The 27,567-nt window shown below is 40.9% G+C and overlaps 1 protein-coding gene across 3 annotated transcripts in view; it reads left to right on the top strand.

The window, feature by feature from the left end:
• LRRFIP1 (LRR binding FLII interacting protein 1) overlaps positions 1-27,567 on the top strand; it is a gene marked incomplete at its 5' end in the record, with an annotated part of 119,353 nt that overhangs the window by 53,498 nt on the left and 38,288 nt on the right. The gene's annotated exons all lie outside the window — the stretch shown is intronic.

The raw sequence follows: 27,567 nt of genomic DNA on the forward strand, positions 1-27,567 counted from the left end.
CCCCTGTTTGTGAAAATGATGGTCTGCTGTTGGCAGAAGTAATGATAGAAACTGAACTTGGCAAAACATTACCTTCTCCAGAGTGTTTGGATTGAATGCCTGGTGTGGTCTCTCCCAAATTCTGGAAGAGCTAGTTGTTTTTATACCATCAGCAAAGTTTCTGTGCCTCTGCACGCCAGCGTGTGGGAGATCATGGGCTTCCAGTGTAGTAAAAGATCGTAAAGACCAAAAAGGCTTATTCATCTCTTCTTGTGTTTGACAAGTAAGAGCTGTACTAAATGTCATTCTCTCCACTCCAAGAAACTGAGAGCAGTGTTTGTTTTGAAGTTCTGGAAGCTAAAGCACTGCTGTTAGAATGGGGCTGCAAGCAGGGGTTGGCACAGGTGGACTGAACCAGAAGGGCTTAAAACTTGTATTTGTTGATGTGCATTTAATGAAACAGCAGAGTAGACATAACAGGGCCAGCAGCAGTCTTAACTTAATTTTTTCAAATAGATTTTGAAGGAAAGGGAAGAAGTAAAGAGTTTGGGGGGAGGGTGTGGCAATACGTAGTAAGAATAAATGTACATCTGTGCTTTAGGGTGCAGAGAAGGATTCAGTTTAGCTTTTAAAGTGAACGGGATGTGGTAGCAGACTAGTGTTGGTGCAGGCTGCAGGAATCGGCCTGGAACAGAAGCACTTGGGCAGTTTGCCTGTGCTCAGCTTTGTGCTGGAGTGTCTTGTCTAGTTGAGGCACGTCTGGATGTGTCTTAGCGCCCTGTAGCCACAGCAGGGTTAGATGTGCCTGCAAACACACCAGGAGTAAGAGCTGTGGGGGAGCGTTGCTGCAAGCACAGTGCTTGTGGAAGGGAGGAGCCTTTTTCTGCTACAGTTGCTGCTTTTTGAAGGATGTTTCTCGCAACTTGGAGCGCAGTCAGAAGGCCTGGACTGCAGATAAGCGTTGGTACTGTCAAGTTGCCTGCTGTGCCTACAGCCGGAGTGATGGGACTTGCCAAGCAGCCTTTGGAAGATGTGTGGCAAACAACCACTAGGTGTTTTGTTTGGGCAGCAAACTAAATGTGGGTGTCATGGCACCTGATAGCGGTGTTGCCATCTAATTTGCAGATAACTTTAACAGAGCTGATGACCCCCTTGAAGATTAAAAGCTGATGCTGCAAAGGGCGTCCTAGTAAATTGAAATTTTGGAATGAAAACTAAAGCTTGTGTGCGTGCTTGTGCAGTTAATAACTGAAGAGCTAGTGATCTGAAAATGTGTGAGAACTAATTTGTATAGAGAGAAATCGCATGGTACAGGATGTTGCTCTGAAATACCAAATTCAGTGATAGCTAGGCCAGATATCCACTACAATCTGTTTTGTAATTCACTGGCATAAATTACGTAATGTGACTACACATTTATTTAATATTTTGCAAGCTTGGATATTCCCTAGTTTTTTTCAATTAGCTTAATCTTAGCCCCAAGATTCAAGGTAGAGCTAGTAAGGATGGCTGCAGGAAGTTTTTCATTGCCAGAAGTATCTTGCAGATATAATAAAAGAAAACATAAATATAGAAAATCCCAAGCAGCGATCAACACAAGAGATTTGGCACCTACCCCTTAGAACATACTGTGATACTGGTGTCTGTACAGCTTGTTGTCTGCCATCTTCATTTTCCTTCGCAAACTTTTCAGAGGAATAAATAGCACATTCCCACTACTGCCATGTTGAATAACCAGAACGTAAAGCACTTGCTTTACTACTTCAGAAGGGTTTTTAGAGCCAGTTACAGGAGTTAAAAAGCAATAAATAAATTTATTGCATGTGTAGGTACTTGTTTATGCTTAAAGCAATGTACATGCCCTGACAGGCTTCTTGTGGAGCATGGTTTACTTGAGAATATATTTATATTGTTGGTCTGGGTTAAAAGTTTCCAGATGTTACCATTACAAGCTATAAACATGGCAGTATAGCTCTTGCTGGCAGTGAAGTAGGGTGTTTTAATGATTTGGATTTGGACTGGAAATTGGCTCCTTTCCTGCCCATCATCTAGTATTAATGACATTTCTTAATCTGTGCTTCATTTTCCTCATTTTAAACAAATTGGGTGACTTTTGTGTCATGAGTCTACATATGTCATTTAACTAATGTTCTGTTACCATTACAAAAGAAATATCCATGCCAGAGCACTAGGTATCTGAGATTTTTATTCTCTTATGAATGTTTCTGTAGGTGAATGAGCAGCAACTTAATTAGAAAGCTATGAAAACGCCCTGTACTGGTTCTGTAGGCTAGCCATATGTGAAGAGTGCACCAAAGATTGGTCACAACTGTGTAGTAAAGCTCATCATAAGTGGTGAGGGCTACATGATATCATACTGAGCTCCTCTTTTGGCAGAAATTATTTCATGTAGCACACATAATTGACAGCACAAATGGCTGCATAGTCGCTTCTTTTGGAAATATAAAATTATATTCGTCATCAGCCACACTATTGATAAGCTCTTTTCCTTTCAAAAGGAGCACGCAATGGGAAGCTCATGGCAGACAGCTTGGCTTTAGATGGCGGTGAGCATGCTTGCTGCAGGTGTGGGCTCAGCCCTTGCTCAGGCTGCTGTACCTCTTGCCAGTGGTCGCTGCTATTCATCTCATGGTTTGTGTGCTCGGAGGGATAGCTTTAGTAAACTTGGCTTGAAATATAAGGTGATTCTAAGAATTCTTCTGGAAACTTAATGTGAAGCAACATACCTCTGTGGTAGAACAATAGTTGGAGAAACTATATAGCAGAAATAGATGGGCTTTTGGAACAAAACACTCTGAATTGCAGTGTGAGGTGTGGGAGTGTTACTGTGGAAGGCTGCTGCTGTTCGCTGTGGTGGGGCAGGATTGCAGGTGTGTTCCAGAGCTGGTATCATCTCATCGCCTGGCATCACCTCATGCCAGGCAGCAGAAAAAAGGATAAGTGTGCCAGTGTTGTGGGGCTGGTTTGTTTGTTTTCCAGGGAGAGGAAGGTAAGGAGGAGAGCACAAGTACAGGTTTAATAGGAAAGATAAACTAGGTAAATGAAAAGTGTTTTCTGAAGCTGAAGAAGGAAAATGAGCACAAGAATCAGGATCTGATATGTGCTAATTTATGAAGATAAGAGTAGTGGTCACCCTTGAATTGCATATATGTGTATATATTTAGTAGGGAATGGGTTCCTGGACACGAGGCTCTAAGAAAGGCACAGATCTAGTAAACGTAACTGCTTGAATGCTTCTGACATCTTATTCTGCGCTGCTTCATTGTTACCCACCAAAGATGTAAATAATTAATCTGGAGGTCACAGCAGGTTTTCTGGTATGCTTCCATGCATAGTAAGTCAGTACAGGAGAGCTCTCATGTGAGGCAATGCCAATGCATGTTCTAAGCTGAAAGGATGATTATAATGGATGACACTTGCTCCCTTGCCTGCTTCCATGCCACTGGTAGCCACCCAGCTGGTGGGAGTCAGAGCAGTGATGAGTCCTCTGTTTTTTACCATACCATGCTGCCATGGTCTTTAAACATTTGGTTTTACAGTTGCAGAGTCTAAAGCCAGTCCGTTTGGCTCATACTGTGGAGATGTGTTTGGTACTGAGAAAAATGCTTGTGTGCATTCAGATAATTCATGCAGAAGAGCAAGTCAGGAGTTGTTGGCTCAGTTTTTCTGAGTAACAAATAGTTAATTCTCGTGGGGCTACTAGGTAAAATGGAGAGAAGTATTTTTTTGGGGGGGGTGGGTGGGTTGTTGGTTCGTGGTTCTGTGGTGGTGTGGTTTTTTTTTGTTTTTTTTTTTTTTTTCTCTCCTTAGAAGCTGGGCATAAGACATATTAAAGCCTTTTTTCCAAGAAATATTTAACAGTAATGTTTCAAGACACGTAAAAGCTGCAGCACTAGGGCTAATTGTAGAGAACATTTTATGTAGGAGTACCTTCTGTGTGTTCTGCTGGCAAGACTTTAAATGTCTTTTCGAGGACTGACACTTGGAGACCACAACTTAAGCTGATATTAGTGCCTGAAGTGAAAAGAGAATGATCTCCTCCCACTCCTTAATCTGCAGGATAAGATTCTTGCTTGCCAGTTCACACAGCAGATGAGCCGGAACTTTTAGTTGAAGGCAAGAGCATTGGGCTTGTCTCCTCGCTTCATTTTCAGCTTTTGCTTTAAAGGCGCAACACAAAACTTGCCTTTGCTATATTTTGTAAATTGGCTCCTTACCAGCATGCTCATTTGCATGTACTTGTCCTCCTTTGGATTTGTATTTCCTTGGAATAAAATATGTTACCAGTACTTTCTGTCGTGGGTTTCTTTTTTGCCATGTCAGTTCCTTGAGTATATAGTAAATTTAGTTAATGTACTAAAGCCAAGTTACTGTGGGCAAAAGACTTGCAAACACTCTTGATCTGCTCACCCATCCTGTTTCCTGTGACTTAGGCCCCTTCTTCCCTTGCTAGGATTTGGTGCCTGCAAGTCTGATCCGAGTCAGCGGGTCCCATGGTGCAGCTGGCATTCAGGGTTGTTTGAAGCCATTTAAAATCCCAGGCAGTGCAGGAAAAAGTAGAGAAAAGCAGAATTCTCATGGCTTGAATGGAAGGGGAGAGACTGACTATGAAACTTGGTGCTTGCATATGCAGGGAAGAAATTAAGGAGGTTTGCGATGGTTATCTATATCTTTCTTATACAGCCAGTGTGAAGATGCACAGGAAAATTTGGAGAGGGACAATGTTGAAGGTGTTTTTAGTAGACTCTGAATTTCTGCCTTCTGCTGCCATCTAACCATGCTTCACTGGCTTATTCTGTCTGGTCCAAAAGTTATTTCTATGAAAAACTTTACTTTTGTGGGAAGCCTCATATGACAAGGAAACCAGGAAAGCAGCCTGCCACCAATACTGTGGACAAAACCACATTTTTTGTTATACTGCAATACAGGAAAGTGCTATTTAAGACATTTGACTGCTTACATATGTGTCTATCAACTCTGTTAAGCTCTTTATGGGGGGCATTCCTGCAATAGACGTTTAAAAGTGTGTGTTATTTCCTATAAGATACTATACAAGAAGGACAGTACGCTGATGAGAGATCAGTCACTTCGGAGCAGAGCTGTTGTAATGCCTGTTAGCTAACAGATGACCAAAAAATTCCGGGTTTTATAAAAAGTTGGAACAGTTGCGATGACGCACTTGGCTTTGTCCCTGCGCCTCTCTCCAGCGCCCTCCGCGGTGTCTGGCCCTGAACAAGGGCCTCGTTGTTATCTTATCCATTGGCAATCTGGGTCCTGGACACAAGACCTCGTGCGTCTCGCTTTGCGCTCAGCAGGAATACCTGCTATGCCAAGCCTGAAGCATTGGGGTTTGGAAAAGAAGACTTCCATGGTGTTCCCTTGAAGCGTGGGTGAAACAACGGCATGGGAAAGTTAAAGCTTAAAGGTTAAACAGCTACATGGTAATTGCCACATCTAAAACAGTGGTGGTTGGCTTCTCTGTATGGATGAAAGGCACTCTGTGAGTGCAGTGGAGAAGCGAAAGATGAGAGTCAGTATGCAGTCTTGGGAACTGTGGGAGGGTTTAGTTAATTTTCGTCTTCAAGGTTTTCTTAGTGAAAGGTAAGCGAGGTGGTTAGTGTGTGGGAATGCTAGCTTCAAATGTGGGTCTCAATTATCCCCCCTGCGCTTGCAGGAATACAAATTAATGCTTCTGAGGTCTTAAAGCTGGGTTCTGCAGTTGTCCTTCACAATCACGAAGGGGAACCTGATCGGGCCACGGAGGCAGGGATTGTAAGAAGTACACTCTGCTTCCCAGCATTGGGATCTGGGTCCACCTGAGGTGGCCCAGAAGAGCAGTGGATGGCAGGGAACCACTGAATATCCCAGAATACGGGAGACTGACTACCCTGCTGCCTGCTGAAGGATTGAAGTCAGAGCAATGTACCGTTCCCTCTGGGTTGTACTCATAGAGCAGAGGGGCTGGTGTTGGTGTTTATTCAGCATCAGTGCTTATCTAGGAAGATAAGCAGCAAGGCAGCTGTGGGCTTTGAGACCAGAGCTGTGGTACGTTTCCTACAGATACAAAGCTAGGTGTTCAGCACAGAAGTGGGGAGAATGAAGCTGCAGTTTCCTTTTGAATTTGTGTAGCCAGTTAGGTGTTTTTGAACAAGAAGGGTTTGTTCCTTTAGAAATGCTAGGAGACTTGCATGAAAAAATCATGTTTTCTGTTTTCATGTGGATTTACAAAGCTGATCAGTCAAGGGCAGTTCTCCACCTAAACAAAACTCAAATGTATTAGAGTGGCTGTAATGCTTTTGTGTGTTATTAAAATGGTTCAAGACTATGGAACAACTTTGTAGAGTCAGCAGTGCATTTATTAGTGCCTGCAAATGGTGTGAGGCTCCATGGAAACATTAAAAATTGAAAAAGCAACCTGCAGAGATCCTCCAATGCTGGCAATATATGTGCAAGAAATTTTGAGAGTTTTAACAAGCTGACACTGTGCTGTATATAGGTGAAAGATGTATAGCATTGATGCTTTTGTAACTGTGCTTAGTTGGTTAAGAACAAAATTTGTCCTTAACAGAAGAACAGATTTTCTGTAGTAAATGCTGTTTGCTGTTATTGGAATGGTAGATGCACAACTGTCATCCTAGGTGAATATCTGGGCATCCATTACTTTGAAGGACAGGGGTTAAAAAAAGTGAGAGGCCCTAGCTCACAGCTGGGTTAGACTCTGGTCAGGTGCGAAGTCTAGGAAGCAAACGTTGCATCTGCCTCCAAGAGCCTAGTGGGTATGAAAAGAGGAATGCTGTATTTTAGCTGGGCACCTGGAGGAGGCCTAGAATGTAAATGCTGCTTTCATTCTCCTTAATTCTACAGGGCTTTGATGTGCACTTTTTTGTATTCATGTTTTGCTGTATATTCTGTACAAATTATTTTTTTTCCACCTTCAGAATGAGCTATGGAACATTGCATTGCTATTTATTCATTCACGCTAGCTTTTGTTTCTTTGTTTCTTTCCTTTCCCTTTTCCCCTAGATCTATCAAGTTCAGAAGGTAGGGCTTGCTCTCCTTCATTCTTGTTTGCATGTGTGTGTTCCCACGTTATGAGTCTTGCTAGCATTTCAGATAAACCTCTTAAGAATGGAAGATGCACAGCAGGCTTTCCATGCCATTCCCTCCTGTAGTCCTGTGGGGTGGATAATAAAGGGGAGTGGGGGAAGATGACCCATGTAAAATGTGTCTGGTCAGGCACTTAATATATTTTTTTTCTACAGACTGTTTGGCAAAGAATAAGCAATAAGCGGAAGAGTGATTTGGCAAACCAGCCAAATAAAACCATCATAGGAGAGTGTGGTGGCTCCATGTGTCACCAAGTACGATACAGATATTGGTGTGTTGAAGGCCAAGTGTATTGCTGAAAATATTTCAGGCTGGGCAAGCATCTAACAGGTGCCAGCAGGAAGAATGACTTTCAGATGACTTTGTTTGCAGAAAGTCACTGAAGTAAATCAGGGATGCTGTGTTTGAATTTGAAATCTTTCGGTAAATAAACTGTATGGCCTTTCTTCCAATGTGACCGAAGCATTGTAAATGCTTTTGTATTGTTTAATCCCCTCTCACCCCAGTTTAAAGCCATGATCTCTTCCCTCCTCCCAATTTCCTTCTCATAGTTCCAAACAATGGCAAAGATAATAATAATAATGATAATAGCTATAACTGAGGTCGTTTGCTATGTAACAACAAGAGCTTTGGGTTTTGCGTTACAATGTTTGGCTGTTGTATACTTCCAGCATGTGAACTGTGTGGTACTTAGAAAGAGAAGTAGCTCCAAAGAGATTTTGCAGGGAGGAAGAAAGCATATGTTTCTTCAAGCCTGCCATTTTCTACGTTATCGAATATTTCTTTTTTTTCCTGAGATATTTTTATTGCTTGCTGAATGATGAATGTGTCCTAAAACCACAGCCTGTTTGTTTTTGTTCTGGCACTCCAGCAGCCTTAACTGCATGTTTCACTCGCTTGACCTATCAGTGTGGTGTGCTTCTTGGAAATGCTGTTTTCCTCTTTAAGTACATATGTATACGAAGGTAGCTACTCAAATCATGTACTCTGGTATTTAATCCTGACCCTGTCAATTTGGCAACAAATGTATTTTACTCTTGTTTTTATTTGTGGAGTTGACTAGGTACTGAGTGACTCAAATTAACATCTGCCCGTGGATCAACAGGCTCATTATCAATCTCCTTTATAGGAACTAATTTAATCTTCTGGTACATGTGCAGCCTCATGGGAGACAAGGAGGTTGTTTGCTGTTGGTGTCCTGACATGGAAGAGAAGATAAGTGGGTTAGCCTCACAACATCCCGTAGCGAGTTTGCAAGTCTAGCAATTTCACTGTCACTTAGTGAGCAAATCTGATCTGGAATTCTCCCTCAATGGTATTAATGTCATTAATCATTTAATTGTAATATCACTTTTCAGGGTAGAAGGGAACTTGAGCCTGGCAAAGGCCTCTAACTAAAGACCAAACGAAGGGATGAGCACAATTTCTTCCTTTAACCCACGCGGCCATTCAAACCAGGCCCCGCGGGGCAGAGCAGAACAGTTGGTGTAGAGAAGGAAACGGGAGGTGGCTGAGGGGCCCACGTACCCAAGGCTTCAGGTGCTGCCAGTTCAGTCCAGCATGAGATGTGCCCATTTAAAGATTATAACTTAAAAGTAGTCTCGAGGCAAAGCTATTCATTAATGTTTTTCTTTAGGGGATATTAAGCATGTAGCTATGTAATTTTAAATGGTGGAGGAAAAGACTGTAAGTGGAACTTAACTTGTGACATAACAAGGCTTTTTAGGGGTTTTTCCTTATCTCCCTTTTGCAAAACTGAATTCAGAAGCCTGTGTCAGAAAGTAAGGAGAGCAGAGGGCAGGAAAAGGAAGCAGCAGACCTTACAAAAATTATTAGCGTGTTTATGGATCCTTCCTGTGTGTGAGAAAGGATTCTCCATTTTCATCGTGTGTGGTGTGTTTGTTTTTTTTTTTTAATTGATTTCTCGTGTTAGAAAATGTTATACATATCTTGGGGGGGGGGGGGGGGGGAGGGGGGGAAGGCCTCTAATAAGCCTTTACCTGACCTGATTTACTACAAAGCATATAACCTGTAGGTTCTGATCATGTACACAATCCTGACCAGCTGGAGTTCATATAACTTTCAGGGGCCATTTTCAGGATGTGATGTACATAAACATTAATTTTATAACAGGCTGTTCTATGTGTTATGCTTCTGCCTGGAAGTAACCGGTCTGAGCACTTGTGAGGCAGTGTGAAATGCTTGAGGAAATAATGCTTCATGTCAGGCACTCAACTTAGGAGAAATTTCACTTGTGTGCACTTTGGCTAGACACTGTATTAGGGGTGTTAGATGTATTTGAGGATACACTTGAGATGCTTTGCAGGGAAAGCAGAGGGGAATACTTCCCTGTTCTCATAGGGATGTGGTTAAAGAGCTTGTTGAACCGTTGTCTTTTTTCCTTGTTCCAGAGAGATGTTTGCATACCATTTAAATCTGCAATGCAGCGACTGTATTTCCTGTTTTCAAAATTACTGGCCTAAAAACTTTATTTTCTAATATTTTTCCTAATAAATGGGATTGCTGTGAGCTCCTGCCTCTTCCCAATTTGACTCCAAAACTGACAGCTTTTAGAGGTCCTTGTACAGTTTGAGCTATCCAGGATGTGTAACTGAACACCCCGCTGCCTGTTCTACTTCGTAACAGACTTTCTTCTCTCCAGAGCTGTTAAAATGAAAATGAAGATGACCTTAACATGAAAATAATTTTGTTGTTTAATGAAGAACTCTGAAATGGGAATAAACTGATACAGCATGAAAGAACATGCAGCTGTTTGTTGTAGTTTATTAATAAATAGTGAATGAGGTTTTTAAGGGTGAAAGTAAAATTACATTAATACCATTGAGTGAGTGCTAAATGCAGAGTATAATACAGGACAGATGTCTGATTTTTATCATCATTACCTGAGATTTTGACTGTTGATACTCTTGCCTCTTCAAGCCTCTAGGAAAGCTGGCAAGTACATGCTTTTTTTTTCCACAAATACATGAACCTCAAAACACATCATCTAAATTTTTCTAAAATACATATTATGCTTCCTTAAGCAGGATTTCCATTTGCCAATTGCTGTGCTTTAGGCCGGTGATTTTTCTTCACACAGGAATGTTATGGTCACCATTATAAATGCAAACTTCCTGAGACTATAGATTTGAAGTGTGTGTTTGAGGAGGAAGAAAAGTCCTGCTAAACTTGTGGATCTTGGAACAATTTGCTGTCTGGTGGAAATGCAAGTTCATTGGGAAGTTCCCAATGTTGTGCAAAGAAATTATGACCTGAAAAATGGTTCAGAAGAGACAGTCTACTAAGAAAATGCATGGCATTTGGTACTGAAAGGCAGAAAGCTTTCCAGTCCTGCCTGCATTGGTGAAGCATGTCCTCTTCTATCCTTATTGGTGATACCGCTACAGTCAAGATGGTTGAAGTATAGGCAAAAAGCCTTGTGCTCTGAGAAGGAGCTCTCGGGAGTTCTGAATACAGCGAATAAGAATGCACAGAGATTAGTTGTATTGTATTCAACTTGTCTTCCCGGTTTGACAAATCTATACGGTAAACATGATTTGACAGCATTTTTCATCCTGAAAGTGTTCTGCGTTCAGATCCCTTGTAATGAGACTTGACTTAAATGGGTCAGGAATTTAAGACTCATTACGCTCCTTGCTCCTGTCCCCATAGCACTGTTTTTTTGCACTGCTGAGAAAGAAGAAGCTGTCGAGTAGCCTGTCCGTACCTCAAACACCTCTTTCCCCTTGCCGGGCAGCTTTTCCTGGGCACATGCTGTGGAGGGCTCTGGTGGCACTCGGTGCAGCTTTTCCCTGGCATGTTTGCATGTGTGGAGCTGTGTGGCTCAGCCAAAACCTGGCAGTGCATGTCTGAATGTTCTGTGTTTGCCTTTCTCATCTAAATTCTGGTTTTTTCCCTTTTCTGTCTGTAGAAATATTATGGTCTGGATACTAAATGGGGAGACATCGAGCAATGGATGGTAGGCCTTGATCAACATAGCTAAACAACTTTTATGTGTTGAAGTGTTTTGTATAGTTCATAGAGTTTGAAATCCCACAAAGTAGGTATTTTCATGTATTGGAAATGTGAATTCTACTCTTATCGCAAGGATTCTTGCAGTCTGCATCAATACCTGAAATGTGGCTTATGATCAGCTTAAAACTGGCAAGGGTTTGGTTAGAGACATCTCTTTTTACAGACCTCTCTCTCCACCCTGTCTCTTGAAGATTAGCTTTAGCATATAGACCCATTAAAAAGCCACTTGTGATACAAGGAATATATGTACTCATTTTACTTCTTGTGGATTTTGACAATTTGAGTCTTTTCAAATCTGTCTTCAGTTAAATTTTGGGCAAGTTTTATCCATGCTTCTTCAGTTACCTTTGTACTTACTCGTCCAGGGACACTGTTTGGATGTATTGTTACTGCTACTATGGCAATGCTTCCTTTTTCTGGTAATGCAATGTCCTGGATTTTACTATTTGCTAAGCCAGTGAAGTTGATACCAGGTATGGACTTGGCCATTAGCAACATCTTACTGTTTTAACACCCATAATATAAGATGAAGAAGTTGCTAAAGGGCTGGAAGACAGTGGCTTCAAATGTCTTTCAAACATAAGTGATTTCATAAACTTATCAGCGATGCCAGATGAAGACTGTTGGTTGTGGCCTTGCCCTACAAGCTGAGTACCGCACACTGAAAAAGGCAAAACTGAACAGCTGACTTCCAGTGTGGAAGATAACTTTTCAAACTCCCTGACTTCCTTGACTCTTGATAATTAATCAGTGTAAAAGTTGGTTTGCTCTATGCCTTCTTGAAAGCCTGCTGCCATATGGACCAACCATCCACCCAAGATACTCCAGTCTCACGGATAAGCCATTAGGTCTCTTCAAGTACTTGCTTGGTGAGCTTAGCTCTACCTTACTAGCAATTCCCTTGCTTAGAAATAAGTTCACCTGTGAGAACGATTAACTAAAATGTTGAAACTTTTTTTCCCTGTTTTCTACCACTGTTTCTAAATTCCACATAAAATCAGTTTGTTAAAATCGGTTTGTTGAAACATGCTGCGTCTGACAGCATTTCCAGCATTAAGACAGCCTTTGGCCTGCGAAAGGCAGCGGTGCTGTGTGTTGCAGAGGCTGTAAGCAGAGCACAGATGCTTTTGGTCTGGAAGAAGGGGCCAGGCTGTGCCTCTCTGGGATGCTCACTAGAGAGAGACCATTGCCCTGCCACATTATTTCAAATAGAAGATTTTTGAGATTTATTTTGAAGGGCTGCAAACTGGAAAGCTTCCTTACAAAAGCACTGTAAGTATATTGATTCCCAGATGCAGAAAGATGCACTTGAAATATTTTTTTGAGATGGAAATAAAGGTGTCACTGCGTACAGTTTTCTGTAAAAGTAATGAAAGTGTGTAGCAGAATAAAATGGAGGCGAAGAAAGTTGGGGTCACAAATGAGAGAAAAAGGGGTTTTCTGGCTTCCGTTATTTGGTTTAACCTCACTAACTCCTAAACATTGGTGAAGTTCACTGTGTCTTTCTGAAAGCACTCTGTTGGTGTATCTGTCCTTTCAACACTTCACTCTTTGTTTTTTCTCTGCTGCCTTGGTAGGAAGACAGTGAGCGTTATTCCCGTAGAGCCCGAAGAAATGCCTCGGTTAGTATCTACTTTTTCTTTTTAGCTAGACATTTCAAATTAAGAACACAGACATGTATAACAGTTCCTTTTTAAAAGAAAAAAAACAAAACAAGCTCCCCCCACCCCAGGCAAGTGAAAACCCCAAAGCCACTTCCTGACTTCTCTGCCCTCTCCCCAGTCACTCCGGGGAGTTTCTGTAAATGTGCTAGAATAAGGAGGGGCAGGGGGTGGAAGGTGGGGAAATAACCTGCTTGGAGTGTTCAATGTTCATTTATTCCGAGCATGGGCCAAGAGCATAGAGCAGGGAACGCCTGAGCAAGCTTGTCATTCATCCTGTAGTCAAATGCTTGACAGTGTTTCTTGGGCAGGGTATGATTTCCTTTGCTTTCCGCTTGTAGTTTTAATGCGATTCTTTTTTTAAAGACTTTTATTTTGTATGTCTTTTCTTTCCTTCTGTTCCATCAAAGCCATCAGCATTTACCTCACTGCCTGTTACTTGTGTTCTTTTCATTGTTTTCTTGTCTTTGTACTTTCTTTTGATAGGCTTCGGATGAAGATGAGCGCATGTCAGTGGGTAGCCGTGGAAGCCTGAGGGTTGGTAAATTGTACAACTTAAGTGTGCATGTGTGTGTACCGATGTTGCTGTCCCCCTGTACCACCAGACTGGTTATAGTACTCTGATAATATCACCCTTGCAAGGTCTTGATGTTACCAGAAAGAGGCAAAATAATTCACTCTCTAAAACTTAATTTTGGAGTTTTAGAAAGCAAGTATTCTTTACTGTGGTGCCGGGCAGCACTGGGCATAATTCCACTGTAAGTGCTCCGAAGGCTTGATAGACTTTCAGTAGTTATATACTATGAAAATATACATATTCATAGGATTTCTGAGAATTCGTCTACATAAACATGAGATTTCCTGGAACTTATAAACATATGTAAATGTCCGATCTGCATGCACAATCATCTTCCGTGGTGGTCTTCAGATGGTCTTTGGGGGCCTTCAGATGAAGGCTTGTAGTCTTCTTCACTGTGTTCGCTGACTGACCTTTACTTCTGCGCGAACTCAATTCTGGGATCACGTATACTATGTCCTTCAAGGTCGGTTTGTTCTGGTCTAATGGTCATCTTGCAACTTTCTTATCCTTATGGCTCCGCATATCTGCTCTCCCAAGGCCTAGCTGTCTAAAGAGGAGTATTCAGGAGCTTCTTATCCTACAGGCGTCTTAACCATTCACAAAGATTTGCTTTTGTTTGGTAAAGGGGAGTATTCAGGAGCTTCTATATATATTGACAGGTATCATTGTCATGTTCCATGTTCAAGGTGTATGTTTCGTGGGTTTTTTTTTTTTTGAGTACATAGAGGTGAATAATTCTTTCAACCAAGGGAATTGTCAGATTTGTATGCACTGTGCAGGAAGATCAGCAGAGCATACGACTCTATAGAAACCTTTCTGGTAAATGCTGTTCTCTGCTACTGTTGCAGGAAGTTCTTAGCCAAAACATTAGTCTATGCAGCTATTTTTTGTATGCACCGTGTAAGATCCCCTGTTTCATTACTGATACTGAGAATTTGGGAAGAGGAAGTGCGAGCTTACTCAATGATCAATGTTTATTAGCTCAGGAAACCAAAAGCAAATTATCAGTGGAAATAAGTCCTAAGCGCTTTGGAATTGTAGGTGAACGCTCTTCTCAAAACTGCTTTAGAGATACTTGAAATTCATCTGCAGACTTGAGTTCTGTGGAGGGAGGGATTAGTAGAGCACAGAGTGCTGTAGTGCACCAGTACGCATCTGTAGGAAAAGTTCCAACAGTTTTTTTCCTCTAAATAACCATACAGTACTCTTGCAGATAATCCACGTGTGTACGAATCTTAACTCCATTCTAGCATAGCCATAATGAGCTCTTGTAATTGTGAAGATGGTTTAAGCAATTTAGTAGTTGCAAACCACTAATGCTATTGTCTCAGCATGCGTTGATAGTTTTCAGAAGACGATCAGAGCTCACTGCTGCTGAGACCTATGGAGAAGCATTTAGCTAACCACAGAATGGAAACAATCCGTAACAGCACTATGGAGGACACTCTCGGCAGTCCTGAACTTGAATCAGCTGTGACTAGTTTATGTTATGGAGTCATTTGTGCCTAAAAAGGTTGTGTTTGAGAATAATTTGTTCTTCTACTGATGTTATTCCTAACTCACCGGTAGCGCTAGTTACGTGGCTAAGCTGGATGATCGGTTGTATTCTTACAGAACAAGCAAGACCTGTATCATTCATAGGAAGACCTTTATTTGTAATCCTTGATTTCTGGCTTCCTTGGAGATTTCATGTCACAAAATTATGATTTTTTTTTTTCTCCTTAAAAAACTTGCTAATAATTATCTGGGTTAGAACTACCTTTTTTTTCCTGACAAAGTATCCCCCAAAGAACAGGATTGAATGAAACACTTCATATGCCTCTAGAAGAGTTCTGGAAGACGATTACTGCTGCAGAGCCTGCTCAATGATTCCTAATGGAGTTCGCTGTAAGATAGCATAAGATATACTTAAAATTAAGTGTTGCTGTGTTCCCTTTTTGGTGGAATCCTTATTACCACTTATGAAATGCTGTTAAAATCTTTAAGGTTGCAAACTTATTCAAATGCTTTTCCAAGCTAGAAGATGCCTTAACTCTCCAAAGAGTCAACGAAGAAAAGCTTATCTCCACAGCTGAACGTGAAAACCGACATTTATTTTACTTAAAGTTAAATTTGGACATGTTTATGAAAGTGTTTTTTGGAGGGGAAAAATCTCTAGATCAGTTGAAATGTCAATTCTTTCTGTTTAGAAGGTGGTTACGATACAAATAGGTTGTTTAACCATGGGTATAGCTGTGTGTCCCTTAATAGGGCAAGGTGCTAGTACACTGGCACTGTATTTATAGCTGGAGCCCTGTTCATCTGAAACACCTTTCGTTCATGGAAATCCACTACTGATTCCTTTTGATGTGTTTTTGTGATATGATCCTGTGTTTTATTGTTATATATTTAAACAGCAGAAGCCTTGCATTCTGTTTCCCCACCATCCCTTGAGAAGAAGGTTTTGTGACCTTTTTTTCCCCTGGAGCAGCCACTCTCTGGGCTGCCAGCATGCCTTCAGGCTGCGATAACCACTGCTGGTCTGGTGAACAACTGGTCTCCAGCTGCTTTACAGGATGGCCCATAAATACCTAATACTTTTGCAAAGAATGTCCTTTTCTGACAGAAGGATCTGGTTGAGACTTTTCACCCTGGTATTTCTAGTGATGTTGCACAGACTACTACCTGTCCTTGTAAAGTAGCATTCAGTGAATATTCTTCTGCAAGCTGACACTTGGGCATGCACAGGAAAAGAGTTTTGACAGAACTTCCTTCCCTGATTCAAGTGTCACTGCGATTGTAGAAGAAAGTAAATGTTTGCTAGTCTGAACTGAAATTTACCCTTATACATCTTTTAGTTGTTTTATTCACAATGAATTGATAGAAGATACATTGATCATTTTCCTAGCGTGGGTTTATAGTAGATGCTTTTAGTAGTTTGACCACATCTCTCTGGCTATTTGTGAAGGTTTGGCTTTTGCTGTGTGTGTCTTCAAAATAACAAAGTAAAAAACAAAACAAAAAAAACCCCACAAACAAAAAACCAAACAATGACCAACCTAAAAAATTACCTCTGAGGACTAGAGTTCAGTTTGGCTTCTGAGCTATTTTAGTGTGAAGAAAGCACTAAAAACTACTGCCCTGTGTCCACAAAGGGTTTATAAATGTTGTCGGAGAATTCTGAATGTTCTTTTTTGGATATTTGAAGGCTCCTTCCATAGTTGCAGGGTGCCATTGTAATTGGTGTACGAGACTTCAATTTTCTGAAAACTGATCTTGCATCCGTGGCACTCGGGCTCATTGCATTGTGAGGGGCTGATGGTGTTAGGGGTTGGTTTTTGAAGCTATGCTTCTTTTCTGTACAGGAAATTTTCAATGAAATGAGCCAATATCAGAAATTTGTTTCTCTCTGAAACTTTACCACCCTACTAATCTGTGTGGGTTTTACTCTACATTTTCTCCTGGAATATTTTCTAAGTGGATATCTGAACTGCAGGCACCAGAGATCTGCTGAGCTGGCTTTTGGGGAGCTGGCCTGGATGCTTCTGGCAGAGCAACCATCGACATGGACTGCAAACCACCTGAGATGTTGATTAGGCCAGGCTAGCAAATTGATTTAAGCTCCGCAGCTGTGACTGTACTGTAAACAGTGGCCTAGCGTGTTGATATAATGCTAGCTTGAATATATCTCCACCTCCTGCAGGCAGACCTTCAGCTGCAACGAAGAGGCATCTTTAGCTTTTCTGTGGCTCATCCTGAACCTGTCAAAGTGTCCTGCCTCTCTTGTTTCAGAAGTTCTGCAAGCTTGGCTCTTTATCATGCAGTTTTTCCTAGGGAAGCTCAGTAACATCATCCTGTGTTTGTTGAGACACTCGAGCCTCTCTTCAGTCTCTTTTCTACTGCAAGTGTCCTTGTTCTCCCACTTCTCAGCTGGCTGTCTCCAATCTGAGACCATCCAGCATGAAATATTGTTGTGTTATTAACCACTCGTGATGGAGTTTGTGCATTTTCCTTGTTTTGTTTGCTTGACAAAATTCCTGACTTCTGGCTTTGTGCAAGAAGTCCTGCATTATCAAAGTTCTTTAAGTGGGATTTACATCTCTGTGCCTGGTTTTTGTTTGTTTTGGGGTATTCTTTTGATTGCCATAACTTGCTTCAGTGTTTTCCTTTGTATTCTGATTTTTCTTTCCTCTCATGCCTTGACAGTCTCATTTGGAATATGCCAGCACCTACCCAGTGGTGAGAATAGTCTGCAAGTTGCAGTGTGTGTTTAAAAACTAATCACGAAGAAGCTAACATCAATTGTGATAGCTGATCTGAGATGAGGGATGATCTGAAATGATCCTGACCGCTTCACGGTCTGTGATGTAAAGATGCTGCTTCCCTTCTCTACTACTCTGATGCAGTTCAGATGAAAAGCACTGAACGATTAGAGAGATCTAACCTAGGTCTAATTCAGTAATTTTCACAGGACAGAGCAGAATAGCTTAATAAAAATAGCTAATAAAGCTCTCACAAATTCTCTGAATAGATCTACCAAAGGTGACAGGACAAATACGCTGCCTACCAAAGCTGCAGCTTGTGTATCAGGCTGTTACCTTTGCTTTGGAGGATAAAATCAAACTCTGTAGGTAATAATAAAATGAGAGCAAGTATTTGCATTGAACACTTTGAGATAAAGCTGACTCTTGGAAGAACAGAAAGGGCACGGAAGGGAGAATGAGGATTGGGGCTTTAAGCTGAGGTTAAAAAACTTCCTCGTACTGTTAGCAGTGCTATCTTGTGGTAGCACTGTGTTGAAGTAGACATGTGCCAGCTTCCGCAGAAAGAAAACTGCGGAGAGCAGTTTTATAGACTCTCTAGCTTTTTCACTCTCCTTCGTTCCCTGCGCTATTTCAAATTAGAAATGCAATGTATCTATTTGAGTGACCTATATACAGAAATAGTTCAAACACATTTGGATTTTGCATGGATGTATTGATGTAGTAAGTATAGACAGCTGGTAGCTCTTTTAATTGACTTAACCCAACAAGCGTGAATGATTTTAACTGCGGCTACTAAATTTAACAGCACTATCATCACTTTTAACAATATTCTTTAATAACTGGTCATTTGACTTCGAGATTCGATTTTATTTTTTTTTCAATGTGTGCTTATTGAGCCATGTTGTATAGAGCTGGAGGAAGATTGGACTGATGTTTTTGCATGTTGATATGCATGCCTGACTATGGATGGGTGCACGTAAACTCATTGATCTTTTCATCCTGCATTCTTCATCTCACTGCAGGCTGGATTAGAGAATGAGAGGACCAAAAAGAAGAACTACTCCAAAGCAGTATGTATCTTGAGTAACTGTCTCAAAGAGGTTTTTGCATACAAAACCAGTGTGAGAGGACAAGAGAATATGTGCAAGTATGTTGGCTGCAAGAGCTCACCAGCCTGATGTCAAGGATGCAGTGTAACTATCAGGACTTGTTGGGTCTGCAAGAACGCTGTGCATCACTTCACCTGCAAAATGTGGTATAATCCAAACACATCAGTGTTGTACATAAAAAGCATTTTGAAAAACTCAAAACCTAACTTGAGCTTTAACATTACACAGAAATAGGTAATACTGATAAAATACGTATGCAGTAAAGGCTGCATCTTTTCATAAAGGTAGTTCGTAGTATCAATGCCTTACTGGCACCTGTACAAATCAGGCACTACTTAGAGCGCTGCAAAGGCAAACCTGGATTGAAGGTGAAGAATAACGTGCTTTCACACAGTCAGGATTTTAGCTGAATCTCACAGGGAGCAATTCCAGGGAGTGAAAGGGTACACAAGGGCGGGCAGAGTGGTATACTGCTGCTGCGAAGGGAAGGCTACTCATCGCAGAAAGAGTAGGCTAATTAGAATTAATTACCCCAGCCTACCCAGGCTGGGTAGGGGTTCTTCAGTACATTGGAAATCAGCAGAGAATTTTCTGAGAAGTGGAAATTGGATGTGAGATTGAGCAGGAAGCCTGAAGGAGCAGCATTAGCGTTAGCCACAGTCTAAGGTAAAAAGTGTTACAAGTATAAATGGACATAATGGCAGTGAGAAAGTCTTCTGCATCCGTTAAAAGCAAGAGGAAAACACAGGAAAGAATAGGGTTAATTGCATGGTTATGAAGGGAGAATATGTAAAATCTGAATATTTCAGCTTCCCCAGTATGCAATTTTATTTGTTCCAGTTTTCATGATCGGATGCTTAGCATGTTAATGTAGCATAAAACAAAGGTCAACAAGGTCTGATAAAATTGACCCTGCTCTTCAGGACCTGTCTGGAGCATTTGCCATCAAAAATTTGCGCTGGTGAAGACTCTGGAGAGGATGGGTCATAGCGACAAGGGAAATGACCTGAGCTGTGGGGCTTCAGTTTGAAATCTGAAAGATACAGGGCAAATTAAATATGTGCCTGAAATATAAAGTGATAAACAGTTAACCTGGATTTGTGGAAAACGAATCATGTCAATTCAACTTAATTTTCCTAAGCAGGGTAATTACTTAAGGGCATAAAGGAAAAGCATTAGATGCGACTATAACTTAACTATAAGGCTCTTGGCATTTCTCTACATGACTTTAAGTGAAATTTTGTGCAAGATCTAGTTCTTGTAAAAGAAATGCACAATTAGTTGAAAAATAACTCTGTTAGAATATGACACAGCTGGAAAGGATCTGGTCTGTTCATCTGGTCTATTCCCATCTAAGACACCATCATCTGTTTTCAAAGAGGAGAACAGTCCTACAGGAGTCCGTATTGCCTAGCTGTCTAAGTACAGGGAGCGAAGGCGGTTTCATGCGAGGTTAGAATAAAAAATACTGATGATGAATAGGAGACAACTTGTCAAAACTGAGTAACAGTAAAAATAAATGAGGAATACCACATTTGGGAAAAATGAAATACACTAGTACGAAGTAAGGAATTCTGCATAGGAATGGTTGAGATCATGATCTGAGGTTATATTTAGTCAATATTACATTGCTGAAAAAAGGCAAACTTAATTCCTCAGTGTGGTAATCAAAGGGGCAGTGGAGGTAATTGGTCTGCATGGTGCTGTTGAGGCTGAGTGTTGGCTTCAGTTGCTGAAGATTCATTTTAACCATTCTTCAGGAAAGTGTTAGAGAAACTCAGGGAGCTTGAAAAAAACTAATAAAATCTGGAAAGAACCCAAGCTGTGTGAGAAGGCTATAGCAGTATTTCAAATCAGTTCTTCTTGAAAAAAGCAACTGGATGTTGGCCCTCCATTTGTGGTGGTAATAACTGCATTTCAGTACAGAATCTAAGCTTTTCCCAGAAGTTGCTTTACCAGTTTGGGTCTAAACTGGTTTCTAAGTTAATTTGTTTAATTTTTCGTGGAAGCCACTGTATAGTATATGATAAATATTTTGTTTGGAAATTGATTCATTTCAGGTTTAGTGGATTTTCATTTTGGGAATGCATTAAAACTTGGCCTTCAAAACTTAATTTGAATATAAATTCTAATTAAATTGCCACTAAAATCCCACCCCAAATACACAGAATGCTTCCTCATTTTCTGTGTTAAACCAGGCCTCATTGTGAAGTGATGCCAGAGTAGTGAATTGCTTGAGAAATCTGAGCTTTTAATGGTATCGATCGAGGTTGACTTTTGGGTCTATCCTCTTTTCTTCAACATTGTTTCCAGACTAAAAACCTGCATCATAGTGATCGTTTTATTTTATTCCTGACCCTGCTGCCATAGGGACTTGAAGCATCTTGCCCTGCTTGTGAAATGCTTGTTCTGAGCCTGTTTGTTTTTTCTCCTTTGAAAGAAAACATCTTAATGACAACAAGGCAGGCTATTGAGCGTGACAGAGGACAGCTGAACCAAGTGAAATCTCTTATTAGTCTTTGAACTGCCACACAAAATACTGGGATGTGGCAGATGGTCACTGTCTGGGTTTAATTTTGATATAATAGGGGAAAGCTAAGAAGAAGAGATTTCATACAGCACTGCATGTTTATTAAACTGAATTTCTCAAATATAAGCTTAGAATTAATTCTTTTGCTACAATTTGCTGCTTTTTAATTGCTGAGCTGCCAGAGGTATAAGTAACTAGTGATAATTTTTTTTATTGTAGTCTCTTATCCTTAGTGTCCCCTTTTTGTCCTGTGTTCCCTTCACAGAGCATTTGAAGAGACAGGTGCTATAGTGCAGTAATAATAGGGGAAGCAAAAGTGTTTCTTAACAAGAAAAAAAGGGGTCAAAAAAGGCAAGCAGGAGTATCCTTGACATTTTTGGCTGGTATACAGGTACTGACAGACACAGAAATGTTCATGTCCTCATGTTTGAAATCACGACCTGATCCTGCACTTCTCCTCTTCCTGGTGTATCTTTGAAAAGTTCTGTCTCTGCCTTTGCTTTTCATAAGTGATGACTTTTGCTAAAAATTCCCTTTTGGGTCTGCACCAATTTTTTTCTCTCCTTTTTTTTTTTCTTCTTCCTTTCCTTCCATAACAGACCAATGGTTATGAGGAAGACGTGTATGGATCATCCCAGAGTAGAAAATCTAGCAGGGTTAGTAGATGATTTATATTGCTATAAAATCTATTGCTCTATTTAATGGGATTAAAGCTAATTAGCAAATTCTTTTCTGTGGTAAAGCAAGTTTTTCCTGTCTTGCACGTTGTGGGTTTTGCAGTTTGTCAGACGCGGAGGTGCAGCAATAAGCTGTCTAACAAAAAATGAGGCCATGAGTGGGAAGGGAAGTCTCCAGATTTGGTACAAGTAGAACTTGGAAGCCAGAACTGCTTAACTTGTAAACAAAATTGGGTAAAAGTGAAATTGTGGCAAGAAGTAGTTTGGCGGCACCTGGCATGGAGGATTTCCATGTGCTAGACCACAGAATGATTATTTTCCAGCCTGTGCAACATGTTCACATCGTGCTCTAACACTGAAACTCAGACTTGCATATGTAAAATGGACATTGGATTTTGAATTTTCCCCAAATGTATGTTGTTTATTTGAAGTTTGCCTAACTAAATGTTTGTTTGTTTGTTTGTTTGTTTTTTTCTTTATAAACTGTATCCTAGGGTTTCTGGAAACTCCTACAGAGGTGAACAACCAGTGCAAGTGTTACTACTTAGCTACTTACCATTTTATTTCTAGAAATAGTCTTGTCAAAAAGCTTAATTATTAAATCCATTGTGTGTATGTGGGTCACAATGTTCCCTTCTGTTCCAGCACAAGCGTTTTGTGTCAGTTATAGGAATTCACTGTCCTGCTTTGTTAAATATTGGGGTTTGTGCAAATTATTTAAAGGTATTGTCTCAAGCAGAGCCTCTTTGGGGGGCAGGGAGGGGAACTCTTTGGGGTTTTTTTCCTTGCCTTTATTTTAACAAAGACAAAAGCTCGGAGCCTGTTGATCTTTATGCTATCAAGACTTCTAAAGGAATTTAGTGGTATGCAGACTAAAGCTCTATGTTTATTTTTCCCCTAAACTACTTTTAAGACTCCATTTAGCTAAGTGTGTGAGGAATACATGCTAAACACTAGACAGGCTTCAGTGAGTTACTTTGTAAGCATGAAGTTAAGCAGGCGCTTGTATAGTGAAATGGGACCTTATATTTCATGTCCATTTCAAATTGTTGCTTCCATATGGTTGTATGCATTTAGCTTATATATGTGGATAAGAGAAAACGAAATACTGTTGATTAAACTGTTAAGAAGAAAGTATGTCCTGTTGTTGACACTCTTGCTGAACTGCTTGACAAGTTCAAGGAACTTTATTATGTAGTGCTTCTGACAAATTATGTTCTTATTCTTTAATGACATACTCCAGAGCTCCAAGTAATGCAGGAAGAGAAAAATATCTGTAAGAAAGTCATCCAGGGAAAAGAATTTGTTTGGTTTCTATTTAAATAATTTAAAATCATCTTTGTATTAGGGTTTGTAGCATGGAGGTTTAGTATACGTAGAGCATAATTACAGCAAAATCATTAGTTCCTTACTGTTCTCACTACCAAGTGTAATTTGGATTAATCATTATTTAGAAGGGGGATGAGAGTTTGGGGGTGGCTTGGAATATCTGAAACTCCAAAACCAGTTGATGCCAGTCTGGAATACTTCAGGAATACTCTTTCCAAAACCCCCAAACCTAACCGTAAAGATTGCCAAAGTGACAATGAAAAACAGAGAAGAGGCGGAGTTCTTCAGGTCAGGAAGGAAGTGATGAGTCTGCTGATTAAATGGTTGTTTCCAAAATGGGTGTCCAATTTTAAGTCGCGAAATGGAGTGATGTCTGCATGGAGATAAGCCTTTGTACACTTTACTTGCAATGTTATAGGTTGATTCCTTAAAAACTAATAATGCCATGTGCCTAGGTAGTCCACGTGCAGATTACAAACTCCCTAGGTGGGAATGAAAGTAATTTCTTTAAGCTCAGTTCAGTTTACTCAGATTTCTTTTCAGTGAAAGTCTTATTTTACTGGCATTCAGGAAGAATGAGGTAGAAAGGGATCTAAATTTTTGAGGCTGGATAATGATTTATCCTCAGTATATACCTGGAGGTGTTGTGCCTTATCCACAGATCTGTTTGCCTGCAGTGACAGAAGTCCTGTGTCAGGAACAAATAAGTTTCTTTAATTTGCCACAGATCTCCCTCATTTGTAAATGGAGTTAACACCCACATAGTTTATAGTGGTGATGCAAGGATTAGTTAGGGCTTGTAAGAAAGCTGAGTAATTGCTGACTACTAAAAGCAGAGTGTCTTGGTTTTCTAGACCCCCATAAGAAATGACCAGAGAGGGAGAATGTTAGAGAATGGCTGTAAAAGGAGACTCCGGAGTATAGCAAGGAAGGTAGAGGTGTGGAGCTCTTTCGGAACAACCATTCCCACCAGCATGCCTGCACCCATGGGGAAAATAAGGAATCTAAACGGTGCCTAGGAGGCTTTGAAAATACCTTTGCAACTCGTGTATTGTTGCAGGGCTGGTTACAGGAGACTCGGCAAGCACAGAAGTCATTTCACGAGGGTGGGGACGCAGGGAGGTAGCGTTTCCTCCCTCGCCCCTGCACGCTGGCTGCAGCAGCCTCTGCTCGCTCCTAAGCGCGCCTTCCTGGTCTGGCTTTACACCCTGCCCGCTTGGCTCGGGGCCGCATCTGTCCCTGGTGCGGCAGAGTAACTATTTTATCGCGTTTTAGATGTGCTGTTAGGCTGCTGTTTTTCTGACAGTAAGGAAAATACAAAGTCTTTCCTAGTACGCCTGTATTTTTCTTGATTCCTTTGGCTCTGTGAGATGCATAATGTCTTATATATGGATTTCCAATCTGCATTGAAAACAGACCTTGATTTGCAAGTTTAAATATCCCTGCATGTTAAAATTAGCTGTTTATAACAACCTCACTTGTTCATAATATATTGTTGCATGCTCCTAAAGCTTTTGGGAAGCCAAAATACTGAGTTCCACTCAGTATTATAAATACCCTACTGCTGTCAGCCATCCTGCACCCTGGCAAGCCCTGTGTGCCAGCTTTGTGTTGAAGGGTTTGTGCAGCGTAAATTCTCACAGACGATACATAACAGCAGAAAAGGTGAGCTGGCATCCTACGGTCCGGTACAGGTGCCGGGGGGAATGAATGGAGATGTTGTATATCATACTAGATAAATAAGGTAGTGTTTTGGAGGGTAAGATTTTAAGTCCACAAGACTTGTCAGTCACTGTTGGTACTTTTGGTATTTAACTTGGAGTTGAATTAAGATCTCTCTGTTCTTGGGGAGACCAAATAGGTGGACCAGAAGTGCAAGGTTGGCTAGATGCTAGGTAGGAAGCTGCATAAAAGAAGGTATTTAATTTACAGTCTCGCTTCATACAGAAAAGTTTTCTTTGCATTCAGTCTTGCCATATCCAACAGTGGGCTTCTCACTTTTCCTGATGGGCACACCCAACAGTTTTGGTCCCTGGCTTTGCTCTCTGTCTCCCAGCAGAGTTGTCCTGACACCTTCTCCTGTACCTCTTGTGGGTTTAGCTTATAGGGCATAAACCCCTCAAGAATTCAGAAGGAAGCTGACTTACTCTCTGACCAATATGTTTTTCCAGTGCTTGATGGGCAGTGGCAATCCATCCTATTGTCTGCAGCGGTGGGACTGCACATGCAAAGAAATAAATCCTGTAAAGCAGGAGGCTGGGGTTTTTTTTAAGTGTGAAGCTGTGCAGCCATTTATTCTGAGTTTGAGCCTGGAAGCTAACATTTCCAGCATCTTGTAAAACAGATGTTGTCTCTTCTGTTTTACAGAAGCTGGAAGTATGTTGATAAGTATAGCTTCACTTAACTAGAGTTAGGATGAAACTTAGGTGTGTGAACTGCATACATGCCTTTGGAAGTGTGGTCCATCTTCTTCCAAGTCCCATACAAACCATGTCCTCGCAGCATACTGTCACGTTGGGTCATAGCAACAAGAAGGCGGGAGAGAATGTGAGGGTTGAAGCCTTTTCAGTGGAAAATAAACCAAATGGGTATTTTGTGCATAAGGTGCTGTAGGGATAGAGGAAAGGCCTTTTGTTTATTTAAAAAATCTGTACCTTACAAATGGAAAGGGCACACAATTTTCACATACCCTTTATCTTTTAATCCAGTTTCCTTAATGCAGTTATCTCTTCTTTTTGCGTCTGTGACCACTTTGACTCCTTGCTATTTGTAATCACCTAATTTACTTTTTGCTTCCCATTTAAAGGAATTTAGAAAAGTCCTTCGTGTTATGAAGCTGAGTTATCAAGGGTTTTTTTTTTGTTTGTTATTAATGCAGGCTTCGTACTACTCTGACCTGGGTCTTCACAACACCGGCTATGCTTCCACATCTCAACCTTCTTCCCAAAATGGAAACTGGGTCTGTTGCCCTCTGGGTTTACCTGGCCTGGACTCATTCTGACTTCATTTGGATAATGCAACCTCTTGTACTTAGGAATGAATTTGGACCAATTGTCAAGAGCCTCTGTAGCACTTTTTAATAGAACTTAAAAAAACAAAACCAAGAGACCTTTTAAGATTGGAGTGAGTAATGGAAAGCTGTTTTAGAACGAGCACAATTCGTTTTCCTTTGCTGCTCCTCCCTTTCCTACAGTTATTTTGTTTGCTTTTGGCCTCAGTTGGTCTGGAAAAATAAGGGAAATCTTAATTAACTGAAGTTGTCTATTCTGTTTGAGGCAACTCTCTGCTGACCGTGTCAGGCTAGCAAGCTTAAGATAGTCCAGTCTGCATAAAATGAAATTACAAGCAAGTAATTCACAGACTGCTGGAAGAAAATCGCTGAAGCTTCAAAATCAGCCGGGAGGTTGGATTGTCCTCTGTGTGTGGACAGAGCTCAGCCAGTCCAGTGCTAGCAAAGCAGTGCTTGAGCAGTGGTCCGCAGCCTGTCCTGCCGATGGGCAGCAGCACGAGGGCATCGCCTGGTGCTTTGTGGTGGCCAGCGATGGGGGCACTGCAGATAAGTGGGGTAACTTGCCGCAGCACATCGTCTGCAAGCTGTGGGCTGGGGACCACTGCTGGAGTATCTCTTGCACCTGATTATGCCAGATATAGTATGTGCTCTCTGAACTTAATTGCTGCATCTTGTGAATGATGGTTACTAACAGTAAAGTGATTTGTTTTATGGTGCTCTGACTTAAGTACTCATAATTTTGTCCTGAATTATTTGGGTTTTCTCTGCATTTTTTTTAATAATAAAATACACAAGATATGATCTTATAGCTGTGTGAAACATTTAAAATGTATATCTTACAGCACTTCTGTCTTTGTATGTAGCTCTTTTTCTGGCTTTGGTTGAAGTGAGGAGAAACACCCTTTCTGGCTGCTATACATACACGTGTGTGAGACAATAACAACTTAGCAACCTAAAATTAAATTATGCTGTTTTGCTTTTGCATACTGTCGTGTCCTCCCTTCCTGCAGGAAATGCACGTGTCTGCTTCGTATTCTTAGTCTTTGGAAGTTGAGATCTAATGCTTTTATGGCACAGATGACTAATACCCTCTATACTGGGTTTCCTTCTGTTGTAGTTTAATAATCCTAATCTCTTACCAAGGTGGTTAATTCTGCTGTAGGCGCGTTTTTTATGTTTCATGTTCTATGCAAAAAAGTTTTGTGCTTGTCTTCCTCAGCCCTCCTTGCTGTACAGCGATGCCCTGCCAGCCAGAAGTTACAGGGTTTGTGGTACTAATGCTCTA

Source organism: Platalea leucorodia, assembly GCF_965183815.1.
Source record: "Platalea leucorodia genome assembly, chromosome: 5".
In the NCBI taxonomy this organism is placed as follows: Eukaryota; Metazoa; Chordata; class Aves; order Pelecaniformes; family Threskiornithidae; genus Platalea; species Platalea leucorodia.